Source organism: Camelus dromedarius, chromosome 2, assembly GCF_036321535.1.
Source record: "Camelus dromedarius isolate mCamDro1 chromosome 2, mCamDro1.pat, whole genome shotgun sequence".
NCBI classification, from domain to species: domain Eukaryota; kingdom Metazoa; phylum Chordata; class Mammalia; order Artiodactyla; family Camelidae; genus Camelus; species Camelus dromedarius.
Window position 1 is genome coordinate 106,417,649 of NC_087437.1, and position 12,958 is coordinate 106,430,606.

Below are 12,958 nucleotides of genomic sequence, written 5' to 3' on the forward strand. Positions count from 1 at the left end.
TTGTTTGTTTTAAAGAAAAAGGGTTTCGTTTTTTCACATCCAAGTATCTGAAGACCCGCTTTGATCTCTGAAGGGCTTTGGCAAGACATGGTGAACCCCCTGGGCCTTGACCACTTTTATTGCACATTTAGTCTCTGATTTTGATCAAACCACTTAATCACCTAGAACCCTTAATCTGAAAACGGAGAGGCTTGATTCCACGTTGCTGCTCCCTTGAAGAAGTGTGGGCAGAAGCATGGGTGCAGGTGCACACTGAATGCGGGGAGGCACCCCTCTCTTTATTTCACATCAAAGAGATCTAGAAAGCAAGCAAGATCTCTCGCATATATTCACACAATGTTTGACTTACAAACGGACACGTGTTAATCAATAGACAGGATATTTAGGTCTTTTTTTTTCCCCCTAGATAATTTTGTTTTAGTAATAACTCTGTAGACAGTCTCACCTTGACTTCTCCTCTTATACCCAAAAGAGATACGTCAGGTATAAGAAAGTTTCTCCCTCAAGATGGAGAGAAGGCGCTCAGTGTTGAGCAATTGGTTTCCTGCCAAAAGGAAGGTGAGAGAAATAAAGCAGACTTAGCCCGTAAACTTGAAATACATCGTGGCAGGGCCTGAGTACCGGACTAAAAAGGCACCTCCCCCGCACCCCACCTACTCCTCCTTTTCTTGTAACAGCTTCTTTCTGCTGTTTTACTCATGATAAGTGACACTGCCAACAGCAGTTTGGAAACTTTTCAGACTGACTCTTAGCAGGAAAGGGAGGGATCGTTTCTGTAATTATTGTGATTACCCTCAAAACTCTTAAATTGGGTTGGTTTGCTCCAAGTGTTCATTTTTGGTATTAAAAAATTTTTTTGTTGTTGCCAAGTCCTTGTTTTGACAGACAACAACTATCCTAAAAAACAGGAAGGGAAGGCAGCAATAGTGCATTAGGAAGGAGTTTTGTTTTGTTTTGTTTTGTTTTTTTAACAGAATTACGTAGAAATTGAGAGCTCTAGGGTTATCACAGGCTCTAAAACCTTGTAAGAAGAAACCAGAGATGGTCTAACACTTCCATTGATCACTTAGACTGAGGGCTTAAACCATTTCCACCTGAAGTTCCTTGAAACGTTCCGTCTCCAGCCAACATCACATGTAATTTCCCTATAATTTTAGGGGCACTGAACCTCAAATTGAGAGAAAAAGAAACTGAAGAGTCTGAGAAGACGAAGCCAAGTCTGCTGCCTGTCATTTGTCCTTTCTTTGCAGTGATATTAAAAGTAGTGATGCTTATCAAAAGATATAAATGGTACTGAGGGAAATCAAGTCACAGGGGAGGTGCCCCTCCCCTCTCCACAGGTGGGCCAGGGTATCTGGGGGAATATGGTGTCAAATTAGAAAGGGCTGTGCATTTAATGTATTTGGTAGTCAAGTAGTCTCATAAGGTTACACCCTTCTACTGCTTTTGAGTCTCCTTTTCACTTACCCATGTTATGACAAGGTATGATAGATTTTCAAAATTACCAGTTTGACAGTTTGAGAAATAAGCTTTTGATTGGTACTATTTAATCATGCATGAGAATCGTGCGTCTTTTTACCTGAACTATTCTGCAATTACGTATCTTCTTCTGTGGAGCAACACTGCTGTATTTTACAAATTAATCAAACACATTATTAATCAAATGGTTAAGGTTTTCGCCTTAACCATTTTTTTGGTGGCATATAGTTTTTACCCTGTGGATGTTGGACAGAAGAGTATGGGTAAATCTAACTGGCTTATTGGTATGCTAGAATCGAGCCTCACCTATTTATTTACGTTTTGGAAGTTGAATACATTCTAAATCAGTCATTCTCAAAGTTTCGCACGCATCAGAGTCACTTGGGCAGCTTGTTAAAAGCTAGATCACTGATCTCTCAACCCAATATTGCTGATTCAGGAGGTCAGGGGTGGGGCCAGAGAATGTGAATTTCTAGCAAGTTTCCAGGGGACACTGAGCTGCAGGTCCAAGAACCACAGTTCTTCTAACTGAAGAATCTCTTGAAGACAGGTATTGCAATACTTACTTGTACCTAGTAATTTGTTTCAGGAGAAACAAAGGCACAAGAAATTTGATTCACACCCTCCAAGTGCTTATAATTTGTACGCTTTATAATTTAAAGTCAGAGGTGACATGAGAGTTGGGGTTTTGGAAGCTCAATGAAATCTCAGTAGGCGAGACTGGGCAGGGGCTTGCAGGGAGATGGAACAACACACATAAAGGTACCCAGGGCTGTGGACGTGAGATCAGCTTCTGGGAAAGCTAGGCTCATGAAGGAGAAGACAGGGAGAAACCATTTGCTTTGGCTGCCCAGGATCATTCTGAGGATCAAATGACTCTTAAAAAAGAAGAAAGAAGAGAAATAAAGCAAAGCTAGTCATCAAGACGACAGAGGAATGATATAAACTTAGAAAAAAACATCCACAAACCCTTTCATCAAATTCTTTTTCTTTCCTCTTCTATTCTCTTTTCTAAATATATCTGAGTGAAAACACACGAACTGTGTCTGCACAGCCATGAAAACGACTCCTTCCCCTGGCTCAGGAGATGACCTAATAACGTGCGCAATTTGAAGGGTTTCAGCCAGCGACATTCACAGGGCTGAACTCATAAAGCCTGATCTCTCACGAATGGGTAAGACCTGGCTGAGGATTACTGCCTTGTGTTTTCAGAGGAATTTATGCTTGTCCTGCCCAGAAACACCTCATGGCAATCATGCAGAAGGCACACTTGTTGTCATTTTTTGTGAGTTCACGTATGACTTCTAAGTAAACGCAGAACACAAATGTAACCAAAAATCCTGGAACATGTGCAATGTTGCTGACGCTACCGTCCTTAAAAATACCTTTGCGTTGTCTTAAGCATTCAAGGGTGCTGAGTCTTTCCCTTAGGAAGAGTCTTATTACTGAGTCATATACGCGAAAAAAGGGACATTTCTTGCGCCTGTATTATTTTAAAAGAACAGGTGCTGAAGCTGAATAAATAGCTTCCAGAATCCAGCTGTGTTTAACTTGGCATCAGCAGGGATGCAGAGCAAACACCACTGGATACAGAGGCAGCAGAAGAGATTTGGCCTTTGGTCTCACTAATCAGATGCACGACCTTGGGCATGTCACAGTTTCTTGGAGCCAGTGAAATGATGGGGCTGAGCCGGCTGAAAACTAGGTTCCCTTCTCCTCTAATTATCTTCAGTGAGTGATGGCGGAAGTGAGGAATGGCTGCCAGATGATACGGCCTGATGCCAAGAGACACCGTGATCAGCGTCCCTCACCTTAATGAGAGCGGCAGCTCTCTCACCTGTTTTTATGCAGAGTCTCCCCAAGCAGATTCTAAGTTATTTGAGTAGGAAAGACTGTGCCCTATACCTGCAAAATACCTGGGGATGAGCACAGAATCTGGAATATGGTGGGCAATGAACAGACACACACTACTGTACAGAAAACAGAGAAACAACAAGGACCTACTTTATAGCACAGGGGACTATATTCATATCTTGCAATTACCTAAATGGAAAAGAATCTGAAAAAGAATATATATATATATATACATATATATATGCATAACTGAATCACTTTGCTGTACACCTGAAGCTAACACAGCACTGTAAATCAGCTATACTCCAGTGAAAAAATAACAAACACTTATTGAGGATCCAACATCCTCGGTCAATTCCTGAATGCCCTTGCTATTCGCAATGGCAAATGATACGAACGTACATACACATATATACTCTTCTTTTATTGTGATAAAATATATATAACACAAACGTTGCTATTTTAACCATTTCAAGTGGGGCATTACGTACATTCACACTGTCGTGAAACCATTACCATCATCCATCTCTAGAACTTTTTCATCTTCCAAAACTGAAACCGTCTTCTCATTACAGACTAACTCTTCATTCCCTTCTCCTCCCAGGCCCTGACCATATCTTGGCAGTCGTAAATAATGCTGCTATGAACACTGGGGTGCACGTATCTATTCAAATGAGTGTTCTTGTACCACCATTTTATCTTCAGTCTCTATAAATTTATTACTCTAGACACTTAAGTCAAATTAAAATACGGAACATTTCACAAATTTGCATCTCATACTTGTACGGGAGCCAAATTAACCTTTTCTGTATTGTTCCAATTTAGTGTATGTGCTGCTGAAGTGAGCACTGTATGTATACACTTTTGAAACCCTCTAAGACGTCCTTCAAATTATTTGAGTGGGGACTAAGAACCAAGACGTTTACCTAGTGATATCTGTTAGTTTTCTTTTTATTTGACAAAAGCTGTTTGATCAGAAAGCTGTAACAATTTAACAATTATAGCTCTTACTGAAGTTTCACATATGAAAACTTCAGAAAACTGCTTTTTGATATCATTTTGCAACCTTATAAATAGCAAGAAGCATATGTTATCTGGTCATAGTCATGAGGTAAAGAAAAAGTTTTTTTTTTAATTGAAGTATAGTTGATACACAATGTTGTGTTAGTTTCAGGTGTACAGCAAGGTGACTCAGTTATACATATACATATTCTTTTTCATTATAGGATATTACAAAATACTGAATATAGCTCCCTGCGCCATACAGTAGGTCCTTGTTGTTTATTTTATACAGAGTAGTGTGAAAAAAAAGTTTTAATGTAATAAAGGTCCCATTATGAATGACTATGCTTTCAAGTCTGGCTAACATACATGATACTTTTCTTATGGTATATGTCACATCAAAAGGGGCATGATTGGCAACTTTCCTTTCTATCAAACATGTTCACTATGATTTGAGCATAAACCGATTTTAATTATTTCAGGCCTCAGTAATCATCAACAAAATGAAGGCAGGTTTTGACAAGAGTAATTTAGAATTTCAAACAGCAGTTTCCTCTCAACATCTCCTACCTCCTGCCTAAAACCTAGAAGGTGAAATTTGGTTTGCCTCTAGGGTTCCTTAAATAAAAATAGTGTAAAACGCTAACAGGCTTAATCATGTTAATATGATATGTTCCCTTTTGCACTCCCAGCTCTCCGTTCTTCATGCCCCAGGAAGTTCCTTTCTAACTTGGCAAAGCTTCAGAAGCAGCTCGCTGCAGCTTCAGAGCTCCCCTTCACTAAGCCAGCCTCTGGAGGAGAAGGAGTGACTCGTTTGCCAAGGCCAGGCTGGCTCAGGCTCTCGCTTCTGAGAGGCACGGGGCCTGCAGCTGGCCCTTCTTCCTTCTCTAACATGGCAAGGTCTGCCTGGTCTCCACGGGCCTGAGGGGCAGCTTTATGAAGTTCAGTGTTTAAAGAGGAAGCAGAGGAACACAGAGTTCCTCTATCTGCTCTCAGGGGATGGGCAGACTCTCTAAATACCATCCAGGCCAAAGGCAAAGATACAGAGACGTGCAGGAGACAATACAAGTAGTCACCGTTTGCGGTTTCAAAGAAGTAAGATTTAACTCATGCTTTCATGAGCACATGTAAATAAATATATTTATTAAAGAAGTAAACACATTAAATAGGCTATTTTAAATTCACCACCTTAGGTCAACAGCTCTATCAACAGTGGCTGAAATTAAACAACACCCTAACCTTGGCTTTTGGAGCATGTTTCTCACCCCAAATCCAAAAGACTTTTTCTGAATAGTGCTTTTTTTTTTTTTTAAACTGAAATATAGTTAGTTACAGTGTGTCAATTTCCAGTGTACAGCACAATGTCCCATCATGCATATATATATACATATATTCATTTTCGTATTTTTTTTCATTAAAGGTTATTCCAAGATATTGAATATAGTTCTGTGTGCTATACAGAAGAAATTTGTTTTTTATCTATTTTTTGATTAGGTGAATCAACATTCTTTTGGACACATGCTTTGTAATCTGGAATGGGTTCACAGACTGATGTCCTATTTTGGATGAGACATGATAGCCCACTGGCTGGCACTGCCTTTCTAAAGCAGGCTCTAAGCGCACATGGCAGGAGAAGTTAACAAAGAGTAATGGAGCTTATTCGACAGGGACTGCACTGCAAAATTTGTTTCTGACTAGAGCAAGAGGCAAGTGAACCTTCCTTCCCAACTCTTTCTCACGTGCAAACACACTCATCTCTTTCCCAGTTAGACTTTGTGGAAACAGATTTCAAAATTAATCTCAATTTGAACACATCTCTATATTCAGGTGGCAAATATCACTACAATTATTCCCCCTCTTTTAAAATATGAACCTTGAAGGCAGCTGCTTGTGAAAAACAAAATAACCAACCCTCATTCAGTGTAAAATCATTGGTTGCTCTCCAGACTATGCTAAAAAAAAAAAAAAAAAAAAAAAAATCAGGACACATCTGCTGTAGAGTTTCCTGCCAGAAGTGGTCTAGGAGCCACCACTGTGGTCTGACTTCACGCCCCAGTCATTTTAGTTAGGACTTCTTTTTGGATTTTGATTCAAATCGCAGGGCCCTGCGTAAGAACTGGTGAGTTAAGAAGAAACCTGGAAGCACACTGGGGCCTCACAGGCACCTGCAGAGCTTGGTGTCGGGGGCAATGCCTCCATGCCCCCGGGCCCCCACCCATCAGAGAATGGCATAAAGACAGACACAAACCACCAGTGTGTCACAGTAATCACGATTTAAGGTAAAGTTCACAAAATTCGGAGTAAAAGGTGACAATGTGCTACATCAATTTTCCTGTTGTTTTTGAACCTTGACACTCCTGAATGGGGTCAAAGTGGAATCATCTTGTAGTGAGTATCTCTTCAAGTAGTGACAGGGCTTTAAAAACTTCATTTAATAAATTACAATAGGAATACTCCTGGAATTGGTCTATAGACTCAATGAAATCCCTATTAAAATTTCAACTATCTTTTTTTTTTTTTGCAGATACGCGGAAAAAAGACTTTAAAATTCATATGGAAAAGCAAGGGACTCTGAATAGGCAAAACAATCTCGAAAAAGAACAAAGGTGGAAGACTCACATTTCCTGATTCCAAAACTTTCTACAGAGCTACACTAATCAAATGGTGGGAGGCTGTAATAAGGATGGACATACAGATCAAAGGGATAGAACAGACAGCAAGAAATAAAACCCATATCTCTGGTCAACTGATATTTTACAAGGGTTTCAAGACCATTCAAGGCAGAAAGAATAGTTTTTTCAGCAAATGGTGCTGGGATACTGGAAATCCACATGCAAAAGAATGAAGTTGGATCCTTACTTCACCTTATATAAAAATTAACTCAAAATGAATCAAAGATCTAACTGTAAGAGCTAAACTAGAAAACTCTTAGAAAAAAACATAGATATAAATATTTTGACCTTGGACTGGCAATGGATCATAGATATAATACTAAAGCACAACCAACAGTAACCAAAAAATTGATAAAACAGACTTCACCAAAGTTTTACAATTTTGCATGTTCAGAGGATATCAAGAAAGTAGAAAGAAAACCTACAGAAAGGGAGATAATATTTTCAAATCATATATTTGATAGCTTAGTATCCAGAATCTATAAAGGACTTTTACAACTCCATAATAAAAAGGCAAACAGCCCAATTCAAAACTAGGCAAAGGATTTTTAATAGACACCACTTATTTATTCAGACCGAAAACATAATCCAGAGTAAGCCAGTGCAATGGCATGAGGTGAACAATGTGGTTTGTATTTAAGTCATCTAAGGACTGCCAGTGTCCACCTGGATTGCAAGAAACAAGATCAATGTACCATCTTGAATTATACATATTAGTGTCTATAATCCATCTGCTAGAACAGCAGAGATTATGTTTATTTGTTTTAAATTAAACCTTTTGACATTCATTCTTCCTAGGAAGTACATTCTTTTTTAATATTGCTAAAGCATTGGCTTCCCCTTTAAAATTATGGATTAGAAATACAGAAAATAGCTGTTTGCCAGAGGGGAATATTATAAAAATTATTCAGTGAAATTGATGTTGTTTTCCTGAATAACTTCCACGTCAATAATTTCCATATGTCAAGTTACATATGTCAGCTTTTAAAGGACCTTATCAATGACTTCTGTAGATCATCTGAATGACACAAACATTAGATTTATATATATGTGATTAAACTCCTAAGAAAAAGGTAACTTACATAGCATATTCAAAAGAGGTATAGAGAGCTAAATGTCTACAAAGCACTAAACTAACCACTATGGTTGAGTTAAATGCTTAAGGGCTTTTACAGACCAGTTGGGTCTAAGGTATGAACTCACTGGCATTGACGTGTCCTATATTTTGCTATTTTAAGACATTTCAACATGGCGGTCAAAGCGTCAGAAAACCAGGGTGCTATCATTATAGTATACTTTCCCATTTTGAGGATTAGTACACTTATACGTAGGTTCACTTGACAACGTTTTTCATTTTCTTGTTTATAAAATGAGTGGTTCTATTTTGGAAGAGTAACTGTCTTGCTAAGAGAGTGACAAAGATACACACTTAGAGGTAGGCAAATAAACCCTGGTCATACCTGTAATTCAGGTAATAATATTGGAGAAAATGTGAATAAGGAGCTCTAAGACTATTGTAAAATTAAAGGAAGAACATGATTTTGGAAATTTATGATACAAATACATGTCCTTATTTCCAAATACTTAAATCAGCTGTAAAATATAAAATCTACATATACTTAAGTCATTCTTATGAAAAACAATAAGAACGGAAAAAGTTAACAGTTCTCTCATTTTATTTACTTTTCCAATTTTTTTCTCCCTGATGCCCTTCCTTGACTAACAATTATACACAAGATACTTAAAATTCTCAGTAGTAATGGATGTTCCATTTTTTGTTTTTGGTCTGGCAAGCGCTACAAATATTCTATTTTAAACCTAGACAACGTTGGATTCATTAAATCCCAAAATTAATAGGTTTATTAGGAACAGAGAATGGAAACACTGTCCTTGAAATAAACATGCTATATTTTCCCCAAAGAGGAGAAGATTTTATCAAGAGGACACAGTCAAATTGTAATAAGAAATTATAAGCATTCTTTCATTAACTTGAGTTTTTTGATCTCTGGACACATTTTTCAGTCCCACCCCATTCACTGGATTTGCTCAGCCAGAGACCCTTCCAACATCTGGTTTATAATAATTCATGTTTGGACTAATTTTCTGAATGCTAAAAGAGCTGCTCCCCCAGGGTATGAAACAAGTATGCCTTTCTCAGAAATTGGTTATTATAGCATTCTGCGAAACAGCCGTCTCCGAGTTGAGAGTTGCCATTTTTAGCCTTGAGGTAGCTGCAAAATGAAACACTTTGATAAATAACCCCAGTGCTGACAGAAGACTAGAATCCTTTTAGCAGAGATTTAAGAAAGATTACAAAGGGTAAAAAAACCCCCAATCATTTTAAACAGCATATTGCCAAAGCAAAGGTGCGAAGGAACAATAGTAGAGATGAAGGCATTCTGCCTTTTTGAAGGGTTAGAAGATGAGTAAAACACATACGGACATTGAAAAAGAGGCATATTTTCCTTAAATTAATGATTCTATCATTTGCTGAATGGAAAAAAATAAAATCCTAAACAGCTATTTAAAATGAATAAGAGGATTTTTTTCCCACCTCTACAAACAACGCCTTAAGCCTTTCTTTGCAGAAAATTTGTAGGCAAACACTTTTTTTTTTTTAAAGGAAAACATTAAGTAATAAATGACTGTGCCTAGGAACCTGGACATAATAATAAGTCAAACTGAACTGAAAAATCATTACAAAGTAATAAAAGACAAACTTTTATAAAACTAATAGAGTAGTTTTGATAATTCATATTTCTTGGTGGAGCACATCAAACAAACAGCCTCAGATGCCGCTTGATGGGAGAGTCAAACCAGACAATATACATAATTAGTCAGGTGTCAAGGTATCTGAATTGGGCAGATCATCAAATAGCAGAGGGGCATGCAAACCATAGAGGACAACAGTGTAACATGTAATTCATTAGGACCTGAGACCTCTGCTTTCTTCTTTATTTTGATACCTTTGCCAACTGCACCCACTTTGCTGGCTTGATCAATTACAGCTTTGGAGAATGCTGTGACTGAGGAAAGAGATCTGTTCTGTGCAACGCTACGCTAGGTGCTGCGGAGGGTGCTCAGGGTGGGTCTTCAGGGTTCTGGAGGAGTCCACCTGATCAACCTAACCTAAGGAGCATCTACCGTGTAGCCTGGGGATTCGCTTCAACCTAGTCTATGCTCACTGACACCTACAGAGTACCAGGTTCTCTGTTGGATCCCGAAGATACAAGCATGACCATGACATGTTTTGGAAAAGCTCACAGGAAAGGGGGTGGTGGTGGACATGTAAACAAACAATGAATACAAAGCAGAGTACAGTACTGGAGGTGGATACATGGTGCTTTAGACCCTGAGGTTCAGTAGAAGAAAATTCTGCCTGGGAGAGGAGAATGGGTAGCAGAGAGAGCATGAATTTTGGACTCGTGCAGACCCTGGCTCCAATTCCACTTTCATCACTTCACTGTCTGTTAAGGGCAAGTTAGTGACCTCTATCTAAGGTTCAGTTTCTTCAGCTGTAACTTGGGGGCGCTGTTGCTGAATTCACCAGTTGTCACTAGATCATATGCTGCATTTGTGTGAATTACAGGAAAGCCCCACTAGGCTCTAGTCAGTCACACTTCACGGTTCTTAACAGATTTGATGCCAATTCCCACATTCACCCTTTTCTTTCTGGTGTGGCTAGGTTCTTAATGGTTTTTACCCATAACAGAGAATTCTACCCTCGTGGGAGCATAAATCAACGGAAGCAAGCAGACCCGTGTCATGAAAGATCCTGGCAGTTCCTTGGGACTAGTGAAAACCGTTCCTCTCCTGAACAACTATTACCCTTATTTAACAAAATTATTGTATTTCTCTCCAGATGTTTACTGCATTAAACATACCCTAGTTGCCTGCATTTATAAGCACAAACTTTCATATAAAAAACATACATCTGTAGGTTCTTTTGGATCTTGTCCTTTTACCAGCAGCTCTGAATTTTAGTATCCTTCTTATTGACACTGAACTAACTCCAAATCTAAAGTCTGATTACAAACAGAATAGGCAGATGTTGCAAATCAGACTGATGACAAAGCATTTCATCAGAAACCATTAAATGTACCAGATACACACTGGAAGAAGTCTGTGAAGAGCCTCTATAGAAAGGAAGCTAAGAAAACAACAACTTCTATTATGGAAAATTTCAAGTGTATGAAAAAGTAAAGAGGATTGAAAAAGAATATGGAAAGTAATATATGTATGTATATGTAGGACTGAAATATTATGTTGTACACCAGAAATTGACACAGCATTGTAAACTGATTATACTTCAATTTAAAAACTTAATAAATAAATGAAGCTTAAAAAAAAGTAGAAGATACCACAGAGAACTTCCACTCAGCTTAAACAAAAATGAATATATGTATGTATATGCATGACTGGGACACTGCTGTACACCAGAAACTGACACATTGTAACTGACTGTACTTCAATTAGAACAAAAAAACAAAAAAACAAAAAAAAACCCCCAGCACTCAGCTTAAACAATTAGCACCCATGGCCAATCTTGTTTCATCTGGATTCCTACTTTAAAAGTAAATTATTTTAAAATGTTCCTTCAAATGAAGAACTATGTAAGACAACTAAACTCAGCCCAGAAAAGCCATTCTCCCTAGGGGGTGCTCTTCTTTTGCTTTGATGTTAGGGTCCCAAATGCTCCACAGACCTATTTAATTGAAGTTCATTTATGCAAGCTTCTCTTCCCCCAGGAAACAGCCATTTAAAAAGGGAGGCAAAAAAATAAAAATTGTAAAAATTATCTTTCAGGATTTGGTGTTCAGTATATTTAGAATGACAACCTATTTTTTAAAGTAACATGCTCTTAATTCGACTGAATAGTTTTTCTACAGAAAAAACTGTGACTCTAATTATCTGAATAGTCTCCCTGTCACTGAGATTTGATGTTTTGTGCGTGGCCCCATTCTGGGGCATTTTGTAATACTCAGGATATCTGAATCACCATCTGTTCTGTGGAACTGTGACTCATTAGTGGCCACTGTTTTCAGCAGTATTTTGCTCAATAAAAAGTTCTGATAATTTAATTAGAGTCGAATGTAATTACTGGGTGAGAGTGAAATATTCTAGTCCTTGGCAATGGCGTGCTCCTCTACAGTTTCGTATTACTGGCAACACCTCAGTTGAAGTTGCTTATGAAAATAAGCTTGTTAAGATGGCTATAAGGCAAAAAACACATTCTGCTAGAAGATGTGAGCTTCAGTTCCTAATAATGTGATGATTTCTTTGATTTTGTCTCTTCTACAACTTATTGGAGAACTTTCTTATACTTATTTAATACACAGTCTTTTAAAGTTTCCTTACAAATATCTATCCGATAAACATCTAACAAGAACATTCATTTCTTATAGAAATGATTCCATACACTAATACTCAATACTGAACAGACCATTATCATCTGATAAGTGCCAAATACTTGATAGTAATACAACCAACACTTGCAAGGCATTACTAAGTTCGGAAAAAAAGAGCAGAATGGTATTGGCATGAAATGTAAAAATCAGGCCAAGTGGTATTTTGGGCACTTCAAAGCAGGAATTCTTGCCTCAGCACACCCATCTACACCATCCTGGGTGTTCTGATTTCAGATAACCCACGTCTACCTCCAAGCCAGTTAACAAAGGGCAGGACTCATTATGGAGAGTCCTGTGCTCCCCGGGATATATGTGACATAGGCAAGTTTCTAAGGTTGTTAAGCTTGAGTTTCTTTACCTGAAAAATAGGACTATCATACCACTCATAAGCTTGTGATAATAAAGAATTAAGAGATGGAGAAAGGGTTGTTTTTAGTAAACTGTAAAGTACGAAAGCATCATAAGGTGATACTTAGAAGACTGTCTAAATTAGAGGATTGTTGACAAGTATAATCCAGTAACAAGTTGCTCATTATCCCACAA

At 38.1% G+C, this 12,958-nt stretch overlaps 1 protein-coding gene and 1 non-coding gene across 7 annotated transcripts in view; both read right to left on the bottom strand.

Annotated features, from left to right (window-relative positions):
* Nucleotides 1–12,958, bottom strand: part of APP (amyloid beta precursor protein) — a 259,277-nt gene that overhangs the window by 45,614 nt on the left and 200,705 nt on the right. The window lies entirely within an intron of this gene.
* Nucleotides 4,077–4,182, bottom strand: LOC116155890 (U6 spliceosomal RNA). Its single transcript, XR_004139793.1, has one exon. It is a non-coding gene; the product is annotated as a U6 spliceosomal RNA (small nuclear RNA).